The following is a 24,128-nucleotide window of genomic DNA, read 5'->3' as shown; positions in this document are numbered from 1 at the left end:
GTTGTCTATGTCCACCCCAGAAAGGTGGATGCCCATCCCCCAGCACAGTCCATCCCAGAAGGGGTTCTATATCCACACCAGCACAATCCACCCCAGAAGGGTGTCTATGTCCACTCCCCAGCACAGTCCACCCCAGAAGGGTGGATGCCCATTCCCCCAGCACAATCCACCCCAGAAGGGTGTCTATGTCTACCCCCAGCACAGTCCACCCGAGAAGGGGGTCTATATCCATCCTCAGCACAGTCCACTCCAGAAGGGTGTCTATGTCCACCCCCAGCACAGTCCACCCCAGAAGGGTGTCTATATCCAACCCCTCAGTACAGTCTACCCCAGAAGGATGTCTATGTCCACCCCCAGCACAGTCCATCCCAGAAGGTTGGATGCCCATCCCGAGCACAGTCCATCCCAGAAGGGTGGATGCCCATCCCCCAGCACAGTCAACGCCAGAAGGGGGTCTATATCCACCCCCAGCCCAGTGCACCCCAGAAGGGTGTCTATGTCCAACCCCAGCACAGTCCATCCCAGAAGGGCTGATGCCCATCTCCCCAGCACAGTCCATCCCAGAAGGGTGGATGCCCATCCCCCAGCACAGTCTACCCCAGAAGGGGTCTATGTCCACCCCCCAGCACAGTCCACTCCAGAGGAGGTGGGTGGCAAATACTCCACCCCTACTCCCATGCCAAGTGTGTGTATTGTGGGCAAACATCCTGAATCAATGACACATTCTGCAAACAAATGCACTTACTTTCATCACTCCAGTGAACAAACGCATATTGTGTGGTACAAACCCACAGCATTGAGAAGTACATAGGGGAGATAGGGTATCACCCCAACATCAGTGTGGTGCCCAAAGGATGAGCATGGGGTTCAAACCCGCAATTTAGCCAAGCACATAGGGGACATGAGGTATACCCCGCCCATCAGTGTTGTGACCATTAGGTGATGGGGAATCAAACACCCAGCAGTGTCAGGCATATAGGGGCGATGGGGTATAACCCCCATCAGTGAGGTGACCAAAATATGAGTGTGGGTTTAAAACACCCAGCGTTGGCAAGCACATAGGGGCCAAGGGTTGTAACACCCCCATCAGTGCAGTGTCAAAAAGGTGAGTGTGGTGTCCAGACTCACAGCATGTGTAGACAATCATTTATGACTCTCTGAGGCCTAAAACCACAAGCAATGTAGTGACAGAATAGTGGTAGTCTGCCAAACAAACACTTATCTGTAGAGGCAGACATATTTGGGCCCCACTTAAAAATACCTGCCATGTGGAGACAACCATTGCCATTGTGGGATAACACTGCCACCAATGTGCAAGATTTGGGCGTAAACAATGTTAAAACAGCATTTGCAGTACAATCTTCAGCAACAATATGTACACTCGCAAAATCAGCCAAATTAAAAAAAATTGCTTTATTCAGCATTTAAATATGCAATCACAAATCTGGAAAATAAATATGGCCAATGGCCAGTCCATGAAAATTAGTCCTTCAGGGTCTACATTGAATGAGTTCCAATACATTGCTTGCCTGCACTTACATCACTAGGGGACAAATCGCCAAGGATGGGCATCTTCTGGAGCAGGCCAGGCACGCAGGGATAGGATTAGAGTGTAGCAGGATGGGTAATGGCAGGACTTGAGGCAACTGGAGTGCCATAGCAAGTGCAGTGGACAAATCGGATTGAGGGTGTGCTGGAGCAACTGCAGTGGCCATGTCAGATTGTGGGGTGGGGGATCCACTGCAGTGCCCATGTCAGATTGTGGGGTTGGGGGATCCACTGTAGGGGACAGGTCACATGGGGGTGGGGGGCAGGGTCTCCACTGCAGTGTCTGGAAGTGACAGACTGTGTGGTGTTGTGTGAGTGGATGTGCCTGTGGTTGGGGGTGTGGGCCTAATCATCTTGGGGATGGTATAATGGTGTGTGGGTGATCTGGGGATGGCTTTTGGTGTGAGAACTTTGGTGGGGGTGGTCTTGGGTTGGGCAGATGTAGCTTTGGGGGGTGAAGTGTGTGATGGTGGTTGGATTTTGCCTTTATTCTTCCTGGGGGAAACACGGGTGGGGGCCTCTGTGTTCCTCCTCTTAGGGGAGGGTGTGCATGTGGTGGGGCATCTCCTCTCTGCGTGTGGTGACTTCCTCTTCCGCTTGTGAGTTGGAAGTGATGTGTCAGTGGGGAAGAGGCCTAGGTCACAGAGGAAGACCCTCTGGGAGGGGGCGTTGCAGGAGAGTTAAGTGTAGGACTTTTGGAGGGAGAGGTAGTTGAGGAATGCGCAGTGGTTCTGGATGGCTGTGTGTGTTGTTCTTCCCTAACCCCTGTGTGTGTGATGTCAGTCCACTGAGTGTGCGTGCGTTTTTGTTTGAACTTTGTCTTTGCTTGCCGTGTGCTGCCTTTGTATGTTGGTGTGTGTGCATGTGCCTGTGTGAGTGTGAGTGTGCTTTGGGCAGGTAGGTCAGTGTGGACTGTGGACGGGGCAGAGGTCGGAGGGGTGAGGACTGTTGTAGGAGGGACACTGCTGCCGTCAGTGAGGAGGCCATAGACAGATTTGTCTGATGTAGTGCAGACATGTTTGTTGATATACCCTCCATGAATGACACCAATTGGGTCAAAAGACTTGTGTGTGCATGAAGGACACTCAAAATGGATGTCTGACCCACATGCAACTGTTTCAGCAAGTCCACAGACTCCACACTCAGGGCAGCAGGGATGACAGATGCAGGGAGTGCGGTGCCTGGACCAAAGGAGACATGCGCCCTCACACGGGAGTGTCCACGGACCCTTGAAATGAGAGTAGCTGGGAGGGTGGAGGTGGTGGTGGTGATGGGGACAGACTCTGTGGGTGCGGCTTCCACTCTGGTAACAGCCACCACCCCAAGGGAGTCATCACTGGAGCTCGATGGTTCATCAGCTGATGTTGATATGTATAAGCAGGCATCAGTGTGGCTCCCCTCACCCTATGTGCTACTGAGTCCCTCAACTTCTTCCACAGTGGACCCCATCTGGCTCGCTGCTTCCTCCTGGTCCGTGGAACTCTCTCCTCCGCTTGACAATGATGCTGTGAACAGGGAGGGGAAACAGATTCACATCAGTCATCTACATATACTTGACACTAGATTTCAGTTCCTAACACATCACAGAACAAGGCCTAGCACAATATCAAAGCCAATATTCCTTTTGCTCACACATATGTAGATAGCTCACCTGTCAGTCTGCCTGTGATTCATGGTTAACAAACACTCATTGGCAATGGAAAGATCTGTCAGATGTATCTCAATTTAAATTATGTACATGCCCAACAGGGCACTGTCTTCCCTTTTGTCTGATCTGTAATGCTCCTGAGTGTCAGCCCTTAAAACAAACATGTCCCATTTCATGCAAGGGAGTCTGAAGTTGGGCAGGCAAATGGGATGGACAAATACCTAAGTATACATGATGAACAGACTCTCATCCACAGTAATCAATATGGGCTCATGTTGTGAACCCCAATGCTAAAAAGGTCTGCATGCAGGACAACTGTCAAGTACAACACAGCATCTGAAACATTTTCATGTGCCACACTATGCCACAGACCTGTCTGCCTAAACAGTCCGTAATTACTTTTGTTACCGGGCCAGTGAATCAAGATGCACCAATCAGCACCAGGTCACACTCAAGTATACACTGTGCAAGTAACAACTGTAGTGCACAAGTAGATATGTCCCCGAAGTGTCACATAAAAAATGAACACTTTGACAAGCTAATGTTGTGCACCTGATACCTTTGAGTATATGAAGTATGAGATCTCTACACAGGAGCATTTTACATACTCACAGTAAATATACGTAATGCAGCATCCACATATCTGTTTAGTCCACTAATATGTACATTAAAGGGACGACACACACATGATTTGACCTGTATATCTGACCCAATTGACATAAATGAGATTTCTGTCCATATCTGTTACATTGCTCACATGTCCAATCAAAATAGCTCGGCCTGTACACACTGACACAGAGTCAGACACATGAATTTTCCTATGCAATGGTTACAGTGTTGCCTGACACTCAATAATTGGATATGACACTGTCCCTGATGGCCTGAGTTGGCATACCTGTCAAAATCCATGTTAAACATGGGATTACTGGGAGTACGTGGCTGCTTACCATGCATTATTTAAGCTAATATAGTTCATATTTCCTAGACACCAACTTGGTCTAACCTGTGTGCAGTATTCATGTCACAAACCTGTGTTTACCCCAAGCATCTCACTGTCCATTTAGGTATGTACCACACAGAGTGCAGCTCATATATCTGTCAAGTTGCTGACACATGTCAGACAAGGATATCACTCATGACGGTCAGTTCAATGCACATGTCGTACATGGTGCTGTACACAATGACCTTGGACTATAGCTAATACACAGGAGTCTAGTGATACATGTCACAGACAGAAAGAGACACACCTGGGCATCAGATGACAATGGGGCATCTTTGCACACGCAGGCCTCCTTTTAAGACTCAAGGAGGTAGGACTGCGGGGGACGGTGTTGGATTGGTTCCAATCGTTCTTAGCCGACCGTCGACAGGTGATCTGGGCTCCACCGTTCTCCGCGGAAATGCCTTCGCTAGAGGTGGGGGTGCCTCAAGGATCTATCCTGAGCCCCACCATTTTTAACATTTATATGGCCCCTTTGGCGAAGGTCGCGGAGGCATTTGGAGCCCGGGTCATTTCATACGCTGACGACACCCAGCTCCTGTTTACCTGCAGGAAGGGAGAGGTTTTTGACGGCGGCAGAATCAGAGACTGTTTGAGTGCAGTCTTTGCATGGTTTCAGCACCAGAGCCTAAAATGCAACTCGGATAAGTCCGAGCTGCTCTTTTTCGGCTGTGCCCCTGACCCTGGATGGAAGTCGTGGTGGCCCCCTGACATGTTTCCTCCCGAGAAACCTTCCTCCCAAGTAAAAAATCTGGGAGTTGTGTTTGACGACAGTCTCTCTTTTCGTCCACACATTACGGGTTTAGCGGGGAAATGCTTTGGCATTCTTAAAATGGTGAGAAAATGTCTCCCACTGCTCTCCCTACAATACCGCAAGAATGTTGTTCATGCGCTTGTGGGATCGCGTTTAGATTATGCTAACGCACTTTTTGCCGGACTGCCTAAATATCTGGTGTCCAGATTACAAACTGTTCAAAATTCAGCGGCCAGGGCAATTTTTGGCCTTCCACGGAGAGTCAGCGCCTCTCTGCTGCGTGGCAGGCTGCATTGGCTATCAATGCCTTGCAGAATCAGGTTTAAAATCCTCACGCTGGCGTTTAAAGCCCTCCACTTTACGGGCCCGGCATACCTCAGGAAGCGTATTGCTTTCTACGTTCCCCGGAGGAAATTGAGATCTGCCGACCTGGCTAAAGTGGAGGTGCCAGTGATCAAACGAGTGCGGATGGGAGGCCGGTCTTTCCAGTTTATGGCAGTCCGTTTCTGGAATGAGCTCCCTCTCTCACTTCGCAAGGCTAACAATCTTCTGGCCTTTAGGAAGGAGCTGAAGACCGTCCTTTTCTCTGCATAACCTGTGCGTCGATAGTGTATCCGCTTCTGGGTTTTCTTGGTTATGTTTCAGGCCTCTTTGCTAAAGCGCCGGGACACCCGTCCTGGGTAGCCGTGCGCTCAAAAAGAGTAGTATTAACATAACATAACATTTTGCAACACAAGTGTTGTCTCGGCAGACACACGACATGTGATAGTGTCACCAGCTTGAGGTAGTGCAACATGCATGTCAGACAAAGTAAAGCTAACTGGCTCTAACTCACCCTCTCCATGCTGCTGTCTGGCCTTCAACTGCCCATCTAGGTCAGGGAAGACCACTGTGAGTATGTGGAGGGTGAGGGTCCGTCGTCCACTCCTTTTGCAAGGAGGTGACAGCTTCAGCTGGACTCTAGCAATCCTCCGGGTCCAGCCACGGAGGTCCTGCTACCTCTTCTGGCAGTGGCAGATGCAGCGTTTGAATACCCCCACAGATCTCACAGCCCGGATGATGGTCAAACAAATCTCCTGCTTCTGATGGGCTACGACCTGTAAGGATGACATAGTGACACATCATTACTACACATGTGACATGCTTGTTCTTCACACACGTGGACCTGTAGGTCATAGGTAGTAGAGCAGAATATGTATGAATGTATGAAGGAAGTTCAAGTTTCAGCAGGGGCAGTTGTCCTGTGTGTAAGCCTGCCTTCACAACATGAGTACAGTGCATGAGATGAAATAGCCCAGGATACACTTTGACTTCACTGTCCCTGTCCAGTACATGCTCCAACACACTTTGAAAATTACAGTGACTGTGTGTGCAATCATGTCCTTGGTGGTCAGAATGCTAGTAGTGCCTGTTAAGGGAACATGGTGTACTGAAAAGCAGTGCAATCAACACTCACCTGCTTCCCTGGATTCCCATACAGCTTGCTGTACTGTGGAAGGAGGCTGTCCAGCAGGGCATGGTTTTCCTCCTATGTGAATGCTGGGGCCCTCTCCACAGTCCGTGCCATTGCAGACTCCAGGAGATACAGAGACAGCAGCAGTGAAAGGTTGTGATGTAGTCTAGTAGCATGTAGTGCAGGCAAGTGAAGTCTCTTGAGAACAGACAGCCTTATATATGTGCTGCATAGACGGTTTCTGTTCCATGGGTACAAAGAGATAGGTCAGAGGCGTTTGCATTATCTGCATTTGTCCAATCCATCACATTGCACGCCTCGGACACGCCTACCACGTACTTCAAAATGTCTGCATCATGACACCATAGATTTGGATACATTGTTGTTGTTTCCCAACCAAATTAGTGTGCACGCGAGTTGTACATGCTACAAAAATGCCTCTGTCCCATAGACGACCAAGATCCAATGAATGCTCCCGGCTTGCAGTGTACGCAGCATCTTTTGAATAGTTACCCACATCTGTACCACATAAGGCCTATATCCAATGTATGTGTCCGGCTTGGTCTTGGAGTGTACGCCGCATCTTTTGAATAGTTACCCGCTTCTGTATCACAGAAGGCCTATAGCCAATGTATGTGTCTGGCTTGGTCTTGAAGTGTACGCCACATCTTTTGAATAATTACCTGCATCTGTCCCACAGAAGGCCTGTGTCCAATGTATGTGTCCGGCTTGGTCTTGAATTGTACGCCGCGTCTTTTGAATAGTTACCCACGTCTGTCCCACAGAAGGCCTATATCCAATGTATGTGTCCGGCTTGATCTTGAAGTGTACGCCGCGTCTTTTGAATAGTTACCCGCGTCTGTCCCACAGAAGGCCAATATACAATGTATGTGTCCGACTTGGTCTTGGAGTGTACGCCGCATCTTTTGAATAGTTACCTGTGTCTGTCCCACAGACAGCCTATATCCAATGTATGTGTCCGGCTTGGTCTTGGAGTGTACGCTGCGTCTTTTGAATTGTCACCTACGTCTGTCACCTTCACAGAAAACAGCCAAGGGGTGCCATCCACAATATTTGGCCTGAGCCTCAGGTGTTGTAAAACAAACAATAAGACTGTCACACAGTATAGATTAAAAAAATCATGCTTCAACACATGTGTGGGTACATAGCTTCCCATGTCATATTGAACAGAGCTCCTTGTAGCACACACTCCCTGGTTGTGCCCTGTTTCATGGAGACAAAGTCCACTGTGTGTGATGCACATCACAACTGTGAGTGTTAAATTTGCATATCCCCACCTGAGGCCTCGACACAGTTCCAGGGGCACATTGTGTGATCACATGTAACATACACCCTGATTTACAGCCAGCTGAAATGTACTGTGTTTTCCAAAGTGTTCCTGAGCTACTATTGTGGGGTTGATCCAGAGTTTTAGTGATTTGTGCCAAGCACATCATTCATTTTGTATGTTGTACATGTAAATTGTTTCAAATGCCCATCTGAATTTGGCGTGTGAGTTATTGTTGTGTCTGTGTGTCACAGACATACATGTTTGCCATGCTAACAAATCTGGTAGCACATCATGTGTGTTTCATGTGTATGATGGTACGTGTACGTCAGGCGTTACATTAATGGACAACACATCTATCCTCAATAGTCACTGAGTTGTGTATGGTATGTGATATTTGCTCAGATGTACTGTGATATGCCTCCATAGATTGTTCACAGCACAGCATCGTACTTGTGTCACCATCAGGAGCTGAAATGTTCGTGAGGGGTACATTACTAGCATATGTGTCCATGCTCTACAGCACACACCTGACTTCATTGAGTCTTGCTGTGATCTAGCATGTGAATTTTTGCATGTTCATTGCCACATGTAAAAGCAAAATGATAATCATTCTCTGCTCACCTATGTACCGCAGGAGACCAGCTGTCCATAGACCCTTCCCAGACCTAGATACCATGGCTGAACGTGACAGCATCCGACGTTACCAGTTCACCAGACCAATAATTGAGGATTTGGCTGAGCAGTTGGCACCACATTTGCAACCTGGACGGCCATATCCATCAGCTCTGACCCCCAAGTTGAAGGTGATGGCAGCCTACATTTCTTTGGTACAGGAACCTTCCAGTACACTGTGGCTGCAACTGGTGGGATGGCCCAGACAATGTTTAGCTGTGTGATATGTGATGTTTTGGAGGCAATGTTGAATTTGCTGAACCGGCACATCAAATTCCCTCTACCACGACAATATCAAGAGTGACTTTTATGCTCTGGGAAGGATGCCAAATGTCATTGGCTCCATATATGGGACACATGTGGCTTTGGTACCACCACAAGCAAATGAACAGGCATACAGGAATCATAAACATTTTCACTCCATCAATACCCTGGTGGTATGTCTGTCTGACACAACAATCTTACAAGTCTGTGCACGTTTCCCCAGATACGCACACGATGTATACATCATGAGGAATAGTAGGATTCCACAGATGATGTCCCAGCTGCAAAACCTGCATGCCTGGCTTGTTGGTGTGTAATGTCTGTTTACCTTGTCTGCTTTTTGTGTCTCTGATTTTAACCATCTTCTCAGACCCATGATATGTTTGCTTGTTTGTATGTAGGTGACTCCGGATACCCCAACATGCTGAGATACGTTTTAATGAGGCACATGGGCGGACCAGGCGAGTGATAGAGTGGACATTTGGACTACTGAAAAGCAGATTCCTCTGTCCAGACCGGACAGTAGGGGCATTCCAATATGTACCTGAAAAGGTGTGTAAGATCATAATTGTCTGTTGCATGTTACACAACCTGGCAGTGAGGAAAGAGCTACCTCTCACCCAAGATGATGATGACCAGCAGCCGCCTGCAGGGGAGGATCCAGCCCTAGGTCATGTTGCCAGTGATGATGCGGGTGAGGGTGATGTTCGAAGCCAGCTCATCAACAACTTTTTCTCATGACCCTCTTGGTTACTTTGTGCTCATTGTCACAATGAGGTTACCTTGCATCTGTTGTTGAAGCGACATGGTGTGATTGTGTAATAAACCTGTACTCCACATTGGGGTGTGCCTCGTCTGTATACAAACATACAACATTCCTTGACATACTGTACCTGTGGCGTGATGGCCACTTTCTCTGAATGAGTTTAGTGTATGTGCATTTCAGTGTCTTTCAGTTCACAATGGTGGAGGCAATGAGTATGTGTGGCAGGGAAATGTTGTGTTGTGTTGACCTTGCAGTGTGTATCACTCATATGTTTCACATCTTCATGACTCACAAGACTGGGGTTTAATTGCTGTAGTTGTTTTCCTGAACAGTATTTGTTTAGCAGGTCATCATCTCTATGTTACAAACCAAGTTTCATTCACCACAGAGGTAAGTATTGTGTGATTATGATTTAATTTAGATGCATATGTGAAATAGTACACAAAATTGATACTGCTGTACAGTGTGATATAAATCCAAAGTTCACAGAGGAGTTGTTGGTGTTGGTAGATGAAATTTTCAGAGCATAATCCACATTCATTTGATTCATAGTTCCAACTTAGACCCTCCATCCCATGTGGGAGAGTTCAGTGTCAGTCAACAAGGATGAACGCTTTGCATACAATAGAGGATATCAGGAGCAGGTGTTCACTTCCTGGAGGGTATGCATGTCTCTCACTTGTCCTTCTTCGGACGTCCCCTCTTGTTCTTTTTAGGGGGACCCTTAGGTGCAGGCTGCAGTGGTGCTGGGGACTCTCCGCCAGAGTCCTCATCCCTCCCTGTGGCAGTTGCAGATGTTGTGGCAACAGATGTAGTGGGCACACAGGGAGGTGTGGTCATGTTGTCAGCATTCTGGCGGAGGCATGTGAGTATGCTCCTGTGCACCGCAGTGAGGTCATCCATTTTATCCATTTTGGACTCCATCCTGGACATGTGGGTCTCCACCCTGGACATGTGGGAATCCATCCTGGACATGTGAGAGTCCATTTTGGAATAATGGGCAGCCTACTGATGTTGTATGTCCTTGAGTATCCCAACTACCTGGCCAAAGTCTTCGGTGCATTCTCGGTATGTATTTTTTTTAATAAATCTTTTTATTAACATAGCTCAATAGACCATACATTACAATGAGCATTACCATCAGTGCACAGCAAGGCAGGCACAGTACTTCACCTGTAGTATGTTTACAGGGTGTTTTCAGGCAGTGGAGGCCCCCAATACCGTTCAATCCCCCAAGCTAATTTCTCTGTACTTTTTCCAGGGTGTCCATCTTTTCCCACTCCTTAACACACCCACTGCTTTTGTAGTCTGTTTCTTCAGTGCGCTGGCACCAATCAAGGTCTCATCTCCAGTCCTCCAGCATTGGAGGTAGCGGCGCTCCCCACCCCCTGGCGATGTTTCTCTTCGCTATTCCTGCAGCCAAGGCCAACCATATTGCCTAGTTTCTGGACCAGTCCAAGTCACCTTTTATCATCAGAAGTAGCCATTTCGCATCCAGAGGAACCACTCTCCCCACAATTCTGGACATAGTGTCCGTCACTTTTTGCCAGTATCTAGCTATCTCTGGGCATTCCCACAAAATGTGCATGAAGGTTCCCTCACCCACGCATCCCCGCACACATAGCGCTGTAAGGGCCCTGCCCCATGTGTATAGGTGGGTCCTCTGGGAGTAGGCGCGATGTAGTATCTTAAGTTGCACTAGTCTAAATCTGGAGCGGACTGCTATTTCTCTTGTGCTCTGAATTGCTTCCTGCCAGTCTTCGTCATTTATGGGTCCCAGGTCTTTTTCCCATGTGTCTCGGAGGGCCCTCAAGGGATCAGGCACATTGTTTATCAGTTTGAGATATATCGCAGAGGTCGGCTTCTCCTTGATTGGGTCCAGTAACATCCTATCCTCTTGTGGGGAATATTCTGGAATAGAGGTGTTACTGTGAATGTGGGCTCGGAGCGCGTGTACTAGCCTCAGGTGGTTATATCTTTGGGTTTGATGCGTTATATTCCTGCTGGAGTTTCTCAAAAGTAAGGGGGAGTCTCCCTTCTGCACGTCACCCAAGTATTCAACCCCTATCAGCCTCCACCCTTGAAAGCCCGACAGGGCCGCTTCCTGCCTCAAGGGATCACCCACCCACAACGGGGTTCGGTATGCATTTATGATGTGTTCTAACTGGGGGTCATCTTGCGAAGCAGCATCATCTTCAGGACGTGAGCTCACCCCGCGCACCCTCACACAACCTCTACCCACACAAGCAGGACCTGTCGTTGCAGACACAAACAACACTGAGCCTCCTTCACTGTTGACAGTGGTGTTGTTGTCCACCAACTCCAGAGTGCCCAGTGTAGCTGTGCTTTCGGTGTCTTCTTGCCTTGGTCTGTGCGTGTTGGTAGAGGTCATCTGGTTGTTGGCAGATGAAGCAGGAGTGGTTGCAGGATGTGCTGGAGTTCCAGCTGCTGGTGCTGCATGCTTATCCACACCGGAGATACCAGCTCATTCATCGTCGTCTGAAAAGGACTGGGAAACATCCACACCGGAGAGCTCGTGGTCAACCAGAGTCTGGGACTGGGATTCTTGTTCTGTCCCAGCAGTGTCCCCTAAAGGCCCTTTGGGTGGGAGAAACACACAATGTATGTTGTGGTTTTAAACACATCAACGGAGCGACCACTGTGCCTGCTCCTGTGGCCTGGTCGCCCCCTTGCTCCTCCTGCTGCTGCTCCTGTTTTGCCGCATTTTCCCGCTGATGACCGGGCGACCCAGCCGTCGCTGAGCCGCCCGCCCGCACCAGACTTTCCCGCCGCTGCCTTCCTGCGGCCTCGCCCCCCGCTACCCCATTCGCTGCCCCGCCGCTGACCCTCCTCCCGGCTGCCTACTTATGACGACCCCACGCACGCGCAGCGGGCGCGCCGATTGTGCGCCGAAGGCGCGCCAAAGGCAAGCCCGTCTGCGCCCGTCCGCACCTGGCCCGCGCCCAGCGCCAGGACCCCTGGCCCCCACCGAAGCAAGACGACCCGACGGACCTACGACGCCGCCACTCTCAACGCACTCAATGCCGGCCGGAACCCCGCCTGCTGCCGAGTCACCCCGAGACGCATCCACGGACCCTTCACCTGCAAAGCCTGCAAATTCACCTACCTCCGAACCTGCACCGCACCCGCCAAGCCAAGCACCAGCAGCAACCACCTGAAGTGCATCCTGCTCAACACCCGCTCCGTCCACAGACACGCCGTGGAACTCTGGAACCTCCTCGACGCTACATCACCGGACGTCGCCTTCCTCACAGAAACCTGGATGAACGCCTCCTCTGCACCCGACATCGCCATCGCCATCCCGGACGGGTACAAGATCATCAGGAGGGACCGAATCAACCAGACCGGAGGAGGCATCGCCATCGTCCACAAGAACACCATCCGCATCACGACCGACGCCAACGACTCCTTCGCCGCAGCCGAACATCTCCACTTCCAGATTCACACCGACCCAAAGACAACCCTCAGAGGCACCCTCATCTACAGACCCCCGGGACCACGCACACAATTCAGCGAAGACATCACAGACTTCATCAGCCCGCACGCCCTCCCCTCCGATGACTACATCCTCCTAGGGGACCTCAACTTCCACCTGGAGAACAACAAGGACCGCAACACCACCGCCTTGCTGGAAAACCTCGCCAACCTCGGACTCAAGCAACTGGTCAACACCCCCACCCACTACGGCGGCCACACACTTGATCCCATCTTCTCTTCCAGCAAGTACATCACCTTCAGCCACGCCACCGGACTCCACTGGACCGACCACAGCTGCTTCCACTTCAGCTTCAAAAGAACCACGACCCACCACCACCCGCAACAGGTACCTCACAGGAATTTGAGCAAGATCACCGCGGACCAGCTCACCACCTCCCTCAGCCAAAGCCCACCCGCCAACACAACGGACCCCAACGAAGCAGCCCGCAACTTCACACAGTGGCTGACCGCCTGCGCCGACGACCTCGCGCCACTAAAGAACCCTCCCAGCAGACCCAGAAGCAAGAAGGCATCCTGGTTCACCGACGAACTCAAGGACTCCAAAAAGACCTGCCGCACCCTCGAGAAAGCCTGGCTCCTCAACCGGACCACCGACAACATGACCGCCCTCAAACACGCTACCCGCAAGCACCACCAGCTCATCCGCACCACCAAAAAGAAATCCCTGAAGGAACGACTGGACAACAACGCCCACGACAGCAAGGAACTCTTCACCATCATCAAGGAGTTCTCCAACCCCAGCACCGGCACCAACGACATCACTCCGTCACAAGACCTCTGCGACTCCCTCGCCTCGTTCTTCCACCGCAAGATCACTGACATCCACAACAGCTTCGGCGCACCACCCACGCACCCAACCGTCGAACCCACGCCCCCCACCGCCACCCTCCGCACCTGGACCACGGTGACCACCGAAGACACAACCCGCACGATGAACACCATCCACTCCGGATCACCAACCGACCCCTGCCCACACCACGTCTTCAACAAGGCCGACTCCACCATCGCACCCCAACTCCGGAACATCATCAACACCTCCTTCAACACCGCCACCTTCCCAGAGAGCTGGAAGCACGCCGAGCTCAGCGCCCTCCTGAAGAAACCTACAGCGGACCCCACCGAAAAAAACTCAAAAACTTCCGCCCCATCTCGCTCCTCTCCTTTCCTGCTAAAGTAATCGAGAAGATCGTCAACAGACAGCTGACCGCCTTCCTCGAGACGAACGGATCCCTCGACCCCTCGCAGTCCGGCTTCAGAGCCAACCACAGCACCGAGACCGCCCTCATCGCAGCCACCGACGACATCCGGACCCTGCTCGACAAGGGGAAACAGTGGCCCTCATCCTCCTGGACCTCTTCGCTGCGTTCGACACTGTCTGCCACTGCACCCTAGTCCAGCGCCTCAGCAACATCGGTAACCAAGAGAAGGCAGTGGATCATCTCGTTCCTCGCCGGAAGAACACAAAGAGTCCGCCTCCCCCGTTTCTCTCCGAGGCCACCGAAGTCATCTGCGGCGTCCCGCAAGGATCTTCACTCAGCCCCACCCTCTTCAACGTCTAGATGAGGCCTCTTGCAGCCATCGCATGCCAGCGCAACCTCAACATCATCTCTTACGCCGACGACACCCAGCTGATCCTCTCCCTCACCAGAGACCCCGACGCCGCCAGGACCTGCCTACACAAAGGGATGAAAGACGTCGCCGAGTGGATGAAGGACAGCCGCCTGAAACTGAACTCGGACAAGACGGAAGTCCTCATCCTTGGATCTTCACCCTCCGCCTGGGACGACTCCTGGTGGCCCCCAGCCCTGGGCACCGCACCCAAGCCAACCGACCACGCACGCAACCTGGGCTTCATCCTGGACTCCTCCCTCTCGATGACCAGACAAGTCAACGCCGTCTCCTCATCGTGCTTCAACACCCTACGTATGCTTCGCAAGATCTTCCGCTGGATCCCGACCGAGACCAGGAAGACTGTCACCCAGGCACTCGTCACCAGCCGACTGGACTACGAAAACGCCCTCTACGCCGGAACCACAGCCAAGCTACAGAAAAGACTCCAGCGCATCCAGAACGCCTCCGCCCGACTCATCCTGGATGTCCCCCGACGCGGCCACATCTCCAACCACCTGAGGGACCTGCACTGACTCCCCGTCGACAAGAGGATCACGTTCCGGCTCCTCACCCACGCACACAAGTCTCTCCACGACCTGGGCCCCAAGTACCTCAACGACCGCCTGACCTTCTACACGCCCACCCGCCAGCTACGTTCTACCAGCCTCGCCCTCGCAGCCGTACCACGCATCCGAAGAGCCACCGCCGGAGGAAGATCCTTCTCTTACCTGGCTGCCAAGACATGGAACTCCCTCCCCATCCACCTTCGGCTGACCCAGGACCATCTCGCCTTCAGGAAACAACTCAAGACCTGGCTGTTCGAGCAGTAGCATACCCCCTCCCCCAAGCGCCTTGAGACCCACCCGGGTGAGTAGTGCGCTATACAAATGGATTGATTGATTGATTGATTGAACGGAGCACACACATTACAGTTGCTATTGTACTTCATGATGAGTATATGTGCATTGCATAGTCCTCAATTGTCACAGACAGAGGCCTATATTGGTTAAAGACATTGTAATTACAACGTGAAGTGTTTTGATCAGCACATAGAGCTTTGTGCACTAGAAACTCATGTATTGATTCATTGACTGTACATAGCAATTGAAACTCAAGTGCCACACTGTGCCAGACACAGGTGTGTAGTTTTTTTTCTACATTTGTGCATTAACAATGACATACAACAACTGCTTTGAGAACCAGGGCGTGGGTAGGAGTGTATTGCCTTTTTCACACGGACTAATCTACCTGATATGGATGGACATCGTGAACGGGGCTAGGGGGGGACCCGGGTGGGGGGTAGTTCTTAATGGGGTGGGGGGAATAAGGACTGTTCAATAATTATGATTGATATTGCTCTCTATTTTGATTGCTCTTATCTGTATTTTGATCTTCTGCTCACAGCTCCTCCGGTGTTCGGAGTACTGTGGATTTCTTGCAATCATACCTAACCCTACAATAAAATGTGTTCTGAAAAACAAAACAATGACATACATGCACTTCCTCTTACAACATGTGGCAAGACACGTGTATGTGTGCTGGCATTTGTGCATGTCTTGTTCCGTCACATTGGTGTATCTCACATCATAGTCACAGTCCGGTATGTATGTGATGAATTGTGATATACTATTTTGATGTATGTGTTTCTAGTTCTCATCTCATAAGACTCATGTGATTGTGTTACCATTGCATCTGAGGTTGCTGTTGAGCTTTGTACGTGATGACGTCATTTATCTTGTCCATGTCCTCCATGGAAAGAGTTAAGCAAGGCTGCTTTCTTTCTTTTCCATGCAGATAACAGTAAGGTCCAGAGGTTTGTGTGTGTGTGTTATGCTGCTGTAAGTTGTACGCCTCCTCCAACCCAGTCCAGATTACTCATTGTGTGGAAAGTGTCACTGACAGTGAGGGGAGTGTAGTGGCATGGATGCTGAGAACGCTGCTGGATGTAGGAGTTGAAAGCAGCTCACAACAACGCTTTGTATAAATGACACCTTGCAACAGTGTCCGCTATCTTTCTGTGGGCGTTCCATTCACTGTCAGGTATCCCTTTTCAATGATGTATAAGTACCTTTGTGTGTGTATTGATGTGTGCTATGTCTGCATCTCACCACTTGTCCTGTACTCCACACAACTTCACAGCCAGCACAGGGGGCACCCCTGGGACAATGCATCCCCAGACAGTGATTTGAAATGTACAGTTAAGATGGCTGAGAGTGTGAACATGTGTGAGAGGGCAAGTGCCTAAGTGTGACTTGTGGGCAATTCATACATTAGCCCCATGTGGCAGCCATCTTGCAAGGGCATTTACTTTCACTGTCATGGACTGACTGGTCCCAAGAGTGCACTTTGTTCTGGCCGAGAAGGTGTGTGTAGAGCAGGCCTTGATAGCAGTTGGAGTCTTTGCAAAACCTCCTCCTCCCCCACAGCCCACAGAATCCCCCATGAACCATGCTTCCATTTCAGGGAGTCAACGTTTACGTTCAAGATGTCTGACAGTGGTGTCCTGGTGTTTGTTTCTGCACAGCTCCCAACAGGGCCTTGTGCTCCCTTCACCAGAGCCCAGTGTCAGCCATCTTGGCAATACTTTTCCACTCCCTGTGAGGTGAGCATGGTGCAAGATGGTATTCCTGGGCCATGTGGGAGGAGGACTGTTGACTGCGACTACAACTCCCATCATGCTTTTGGCTACACCCACCTTCCCAGCAAACCCAACATTCCTTCCTGTGACTCAGCTTCCATGTGATTGAGTGATGCAATGTTGGCATGATGTCTGACAGTGGTGTGCGGCTGTTGTTTTGAGCACTACTCCCAACAGGGCCTTGTGCTCCCCACACCAGAGGCCTGTGGCAGCCATCTTGGCAGTCCTTTTCCACTCCCTGTGAGGTGAGCATGGTGCAAGGTGGTATTCCTGGGCTATGTGGGATGAGGACTGTTGACTGTGACTACGACTCCCATCATGCTTTTGGCTACACCCACCTTCCCAGCAAAACCAACCTTCCTTCCTGTGAATCAGCTTTCATGGGAGTGAATGTGTGCAAACAAGATGACTGCTGTGTGGGACTGTTGTTTGGATCCCATTGCCTTGCTGTGAGTTTGTGCTGAGTTTTGCAATATTTGTGAATGGTGAGCTTTCCTGTTACATTGCAGGTATGTTGTTAGTTACAATCTGAATTTAAACACAGATCCCACCATGGATTAGTGCTCCTCAGTCCAGGGCCCAGTGCCAGGCATTTTAGATGTGGATTTACCTTGAGTCTCAGGTTGAGCATAGTCCCAGGTGTGGTGTTTGGTGTTCATGGGAGGGGTGTGTGTGTGATAGAGCCTGCTGATAGGTGTGGTCAGAGCTAGCACTCCTCTTCTACCACAGCCCAGATAGGCCACCATGAACCATGCTTCCATGATAGTGAGTCAGACTTTACATTCAAGGTGTCAGGCAGTGGGGCCTGGTGTTTTTTTGAGCACTACCCTCAACAGGGCCTTGTGCTCCCTACACCAGAGCCCAGTGTCAGCCATCTTGGCAGTACTTTTCCACACCCTGTGAGGTGAGCATGGTACAAGGTGATATTCCTGGGCCATGTGGGAGGTGAACTGTTGACTGTGACTATGACTCCCATCATGCTTTTGGCTACACCCACCTTCCCAGCAAATCATACTTTCATTCATGTGACTCAGCTTCTCTGTGAGTCATTGATGCAGTGCTGGAAAGATGTCTGACAGTGGTGTCCTGGTGTTGTTTTGAACACTACTCCCAACAGGGCCTTGTGCTCCCCACACCAGAGGCCTGTGTCAGTCATCTTGGCAGTACTTTTCCACTCCCTGTGAGATGGGCATAGTTTAAGGTCGGCGTGATGGGCCATGTGGGAGGAGGATGGTTCGCTGTGACTACAACTCCTGTCATGGTTTTGGCTACACCCACCTTCCCAGCCATCCCTGCCTTCCTTGCTGTGACTCAGCTTCCCTAGGAGTGAGTGGAACTGTGCTGGCAAAATGGCTGACAGTGTTTGTTGGTGTTTTGAGCCTAAGCCTTGCTGTATTTGTTAGTAAGTTTGTACATGTTATGACATAGTTACATGTTACTCTGAGATTGCAGGTATTTTGTTTATCTAACTGGCATGCGCATCGCAGGATATTTAGCTGTGGGTTGATATGGCTTTGCTAACAGTAATGTCTGTGGGTGTGTATTGTCTCACAATTTTGACTAGTTTTTTATGTACTCACCAGGCTCTGGTATTCCTGATAATCCATGGATGCCCTCTGGTGAGATTATGGCCCGCACCTCCGCCTCCCAGGAAGTGAAGTACATAGGTTTTGCAGGAGGGTCACCGCCAGTCTGCTGGCTCAAGGCATGGTCTCTACCAATCAGCTTCTTGACCCTCCTTCGCACATCATAGTACCTGTTCCTGATATCGTCCATTGTGCGCAGGCAAGGTGCTTGAGCGTTCACCTTGTTAACAATCCTCTCCAACATCTAGGTTCTCTGGGACATGGGGGTCTGTTGGATTAATGTGCCAAATGACTGTGGCTCTACTCTGAGAATTTCATCTACCATGACTTCTAACTCACTATCTGTGAACTTTGGATTCTTCTTTGGGGGCATGGTGATGGGTGGTGGTGGAGATGGATGTGGGTGAGGGTGAGGGTGGAAAAAGGAGGGTGAGTGAGTATAAGTGAAGCTGGGTTTTTGTGAGTGTGCTTTTAGAGTGGTGCTAGTGGTGTAAAGGTTGTGTGGTGGGTAAATTAGGAGTGTGTCTCTCAGTGCAGTGTGGTAGTGTTCTCTGCTGGCTGTTCTGTGGAATTTGCAAAGGATCATGGTAGGGATTTTGGCCTTTTATGTAGGTGGAGTTGAGGGTATGTCTTTGTTTTTTTTTTTACTTTGACATTGCTTGTTTGGTTGTTTTCTGTCTGTTTCTATTTGCTTTGTTGAGCATGACAGAGACGTTCAGTTGACCTGGACGGACGCTTACAGGCGCAATTGCAGGGTAATCCGGGTCTGTCACACACACGTTATGCTATGTAGCATTGTTCGCGTACGAGTCTGTCGCGTTGCGCTGATGCTAGGCTATTTGGCATCAATCACGTATGAGTCTGTTGCTTCGCGAGGATGCTGGGCTATGTGGCATCAATCGCGTACGAGTCTGTCATGCGGATGCCGGGCTATGTAGCATCGTTTGCGTACGAGTCGGTCGCTTTGGTCTCTTTTACGGCCGAATCACTGGTTTCTGTAAGTGTCGGTCGTATGCACTGTGCTCCGTGCGAGTCAGTTGTGTTTCACATGCATTGCATCGTACTACGCTGGTCGTACATCGCGTGTACGTGTCGGTCGAAATACAGTCCCAGTCCGTGTCAGTCGGAACGGTTTCTGACCGGGATCGGAATTGGACCCGAAGTAGTTAAATTAGTAACATTTTAAATATAATTCTGATCTTTGTCTGCTAATGTTTTATTTCTGGGATCAATATACATTTTTTATTTTTTTATTGTTCAGATTATGGTTAACAGTTTACTTACATTTGATTCTGTAAAGGTTTGTTTCTTCCTGCTTGGTATTTGGCGTTGATTTATGTCCAAAATCTGTTAATTTCAAAAGTAAAATGTAATTTAATTTTTTATCTACCTTATGGCCTTTTTAAATTTACGTACTGTTTTTCATTTAATCACTTACTTTTTAAAGTTAAGATAATTTGTCGAATATCTGCTTTTGATTGCTGGCTCCTTTTCAAAATGTGTAAATCTTGTAAATTAATGTAAAATTATATTGTGAGTATTTGTGACTTATGTGTTAATATTTTGATGCTGTTTTATTGTAAACGTACACTTACTTCGGTCTGTAGATGGCAGTGATAAATTAGACAAACAGCAATATTCTCCAGCTGCTCCTGCTGTTGTGGTCACTTCGGAAGTCAGTTTACCATTAAGCACAAAACGGTGGTCAGCTTCTTTTGTGAGTTTTTTTTAGGGTATACAACAAATTAAAAGAAAATGTGTATTGGTAACAGTATTTTTGTGTGATTCACAACCTGACAGAATGTATATTTATTTTGTCATGTGTATAAAAGTTCGTTTATACGTTCCTTCTTGGAATTTCTGTCCTTTTGCCTAGTTGCTGGCACAGGGAGTGTAATGGAAATAGTTGAAGGACTTACGTTTTATGTTCTTTGAAGAAGATAGTATGTGTAATCTCATTTTGACTCTGAGGGTAGTATTTTTTTGTAAAATGTTTAAAATGTATGCTTCTTTTTCCCTGTCTTTTTGAACATTTTTGGGGATATTTTTGTATTAATACTCAGGTATTTCAATGGAAAGTTACTTTTGAAAGTACTCATGTATTAACATTGATACCTGGGTATTAATCATCTCCCCCACCCAAAACTACTATTTCCCTTGCATCCAGTGCCAGGGGATGGTTAAAAAATATAATACTCTTTTATATTTAAAAAATAGTCTGCGCTGTAATGGTATGCGTGGTAATAGTATACATTGTAATGCAATGCGTTGTAATGTTAGTTTTAATGTATCTCAATATACATGCGTTGTAATGGGATGCGTTGTAAAAACATGCAATGTAACACTATTTGCGTTGTAAAACCTGCGATGTAAAAGCATGTGTTGTAATGGTATGTGCTGTAACGTCATATATTCTCAATACCACCACCACCAATCCAATCGCACCACCACCAATACCACTGCCAATACCAATACCACCGCCAATACCAATACCAATACCACCACCAATATCACCAATACCATCACCACCAATACCACCACCACCACCAATACCACCACCACCATTAATACCACCACCAATACCAATAATACCACCACGAATTCCACCATCACCACCAATACCACCACTAATGCCACCACCACCAATATCACCACCAATACCACCCCCACCATCATCAATACCACCAACTCCACCAATACCACAACCAATACCACCAGCACCATTACCACCATCAACACCACTAATACCACCACCAATACCACCATCACTACCAATGCCACCACCACCACCATTACCCTGACCACAACCAATACCACCACCACCAATACCACCAATGCAGTGTAATGGTATGCCTAGTAATAGTATGCATTGTAATGCAAAGTGTTGTAATGATAAGCATTGTAAAAACATGCGATGTAATAGTATTTGCGTTGTAAAAATTGCAATGTAAATGCATGCGTTGTAATGCTATGTGTTGCAACATTATATATTCCCAAAACCACCACAACCAATCCAATACCACAGCCAATACCTTCACCACCAATACCACCACCATCAATACCACCACCACAAATACCAGCAATACCACCACCACCACCACCAATACAAGGAATACCACCACCACCACCCCAATACGACAACCAATACCACCATCACCACCAATACCACCACCACCAATACCACCACAACCATTACCACCAATACCAATACCACCAATACCAATACCACCAATACCACCACCAATACCACCATCAATACCACCACCTCCACCCCCAATAATACCACCACCACCAATACCACCACTGCCAATACCACCACCACCAAAATACCAGCACCAACAATACTACCACCACCATCATCAATACCACCACCTCCACTACCACCAATACCACCATCAATACCACCACCACCACCATCAACATCACTAATACCACCACGAATACAACCACCAATACCACTACCTATACCACCACCATCATCAATACCACCACCACCACCACCAATACCACCAACACCACCAATACAAACACCACCGCCAATACCACCAAATACCACCACCACCAATACAACCACCATTACCACCACCACCACTAATACCACCACCACCAATATCACCACAACCAGTACCACCACCAATACCAACACCACCACCACCAATACCACCCCCACCAATACCACCACCACCAGTAATACCACCACCACCAATACCACCACCTACACCACCACCATCATCAATACCACCACCTCCACCAATACCACAACCAATACCCCCAGCACTAATACCACCACCAATACCACAAATGCCACCACCACCACCAATGCTACCACCACCAATACCAACACCACCAATACCACTATCATTACCACCAGCACCACTAATACCACCACCACCAATATCACCACAACCAATACCACCACCACCGATACCAATACCACCACCACCAATACCAACACCACCATCACCAATACCACCACCACCAATACCACTACCACCAATACCACCAGTAGGTATGCACCTGTTACAACGCATTCGTTACTCCGCACTACCATTACAACGCGACTTTTATAACGCATACCATTACAACGCATTGCGCTGGGGGGCGCTATAGGATAGGGAATGGTATAATTTACTATCCAACACCTTCCCTAGGGTCCACGGGGACTGGAGTTAGAATAGTAAATTATACTTACCACTATCCAGCACCCCAAAGCGCTATGCGTTGTAATGGTATGCGTTGTAATGGTCGCGTTGTAATGGTAGGTAGTTGTAACGGTATGCGGAGTAACGTCATACATCCCCACCAGTAATACCACCACCACCAATATCACCACCACCAATACCACCTCCACCAATATCACCACCACCAATACCACCACCACCGATCCCACAACCACCACCAATACCACCACCAATACAACACCAGCAATACCACCACCACCAATACCACCACCAATAACACCACCTCCAACACCACCAGCACCACCAATACCACCACTACCAATCCAATAGCACCACCACCAATCCAATACCACCACTACCAATGGCACCGCCAATGCCTATACCACTGCCAATACCACCACCTCCACCAATACCACCACCAACAATGCCACCACCACCAATACCACCACCACCAATACCCCCACCAGCCAATAAAACCAATACCAATACCAGCACCACCAATACCGCCACCAGCACCACCAATACCAATACCACCACCTCAGCGCCTCTCACTCACTAATAATAGCAGGGGCATTGTACGAGACCGGAGCTGCAGCCTAGACCATCCATCCATCCATCCCTCCCTCCATGCTGGCCATAACGCTCAGCCTGCCCTGCACCAGGAGATGAAGCCAGGGCGCTACTATAGCTAGAGTGTTTTTTATTAGGCTAAAAATAGCAATGCCATTACGCAAAGCCACACTGCACACTCAAATCACGGAGAGGGCAGGAAATAGATCCCCCACTCTTCCTCCTGAGCTGCGACAGTGTAATCACAGAACGAAAGGTTTTGGAGCAATGTGTTAGTGTTTATAGCTCAGATTATATGTAACTCATACTTCACACTTAGTATCTGTGTAATTTACAACACAGGTGGATCATCAGATGGTTCAGATGGGAATCAAGAACAACACACTACAAGAAGGGGGGGTTATAACTCCAGATACCGGGGACCGAGACGAGGAAATAGAGGCAATAGAGGAAATAGAGGTAACAGATGGCAAAGACCACCCTTCTTCCAAGGAAATTCGATGCCCTTTTTCCAACCCTTCATGCCTCCATTTGGCGGCTGGATGAACCCCTACAATACGAACATGGATCAAAATCCACAGATGGGAAACCAGATGATGCAAATGCCGATGGCCAGCACTTCACACC

The sequence above is a fragment of the Lissotriton helveticus genome, chromosome 5_1 (genome assembly GCF_964261635.1).
Source record: "Lissotriton helveticus chromosome 5_1, aLisHel1.1, whole genome shotgun sequence".
Taxonomy (NCBI): Eukaryota; Metazoa; Chordata; class Amphibia; order Caudata; family Salamandridae; genus Lissotriton; species Lissotriton helveticus.
This window is presented reverse-complemented; position numbering follows the sequence as displayed.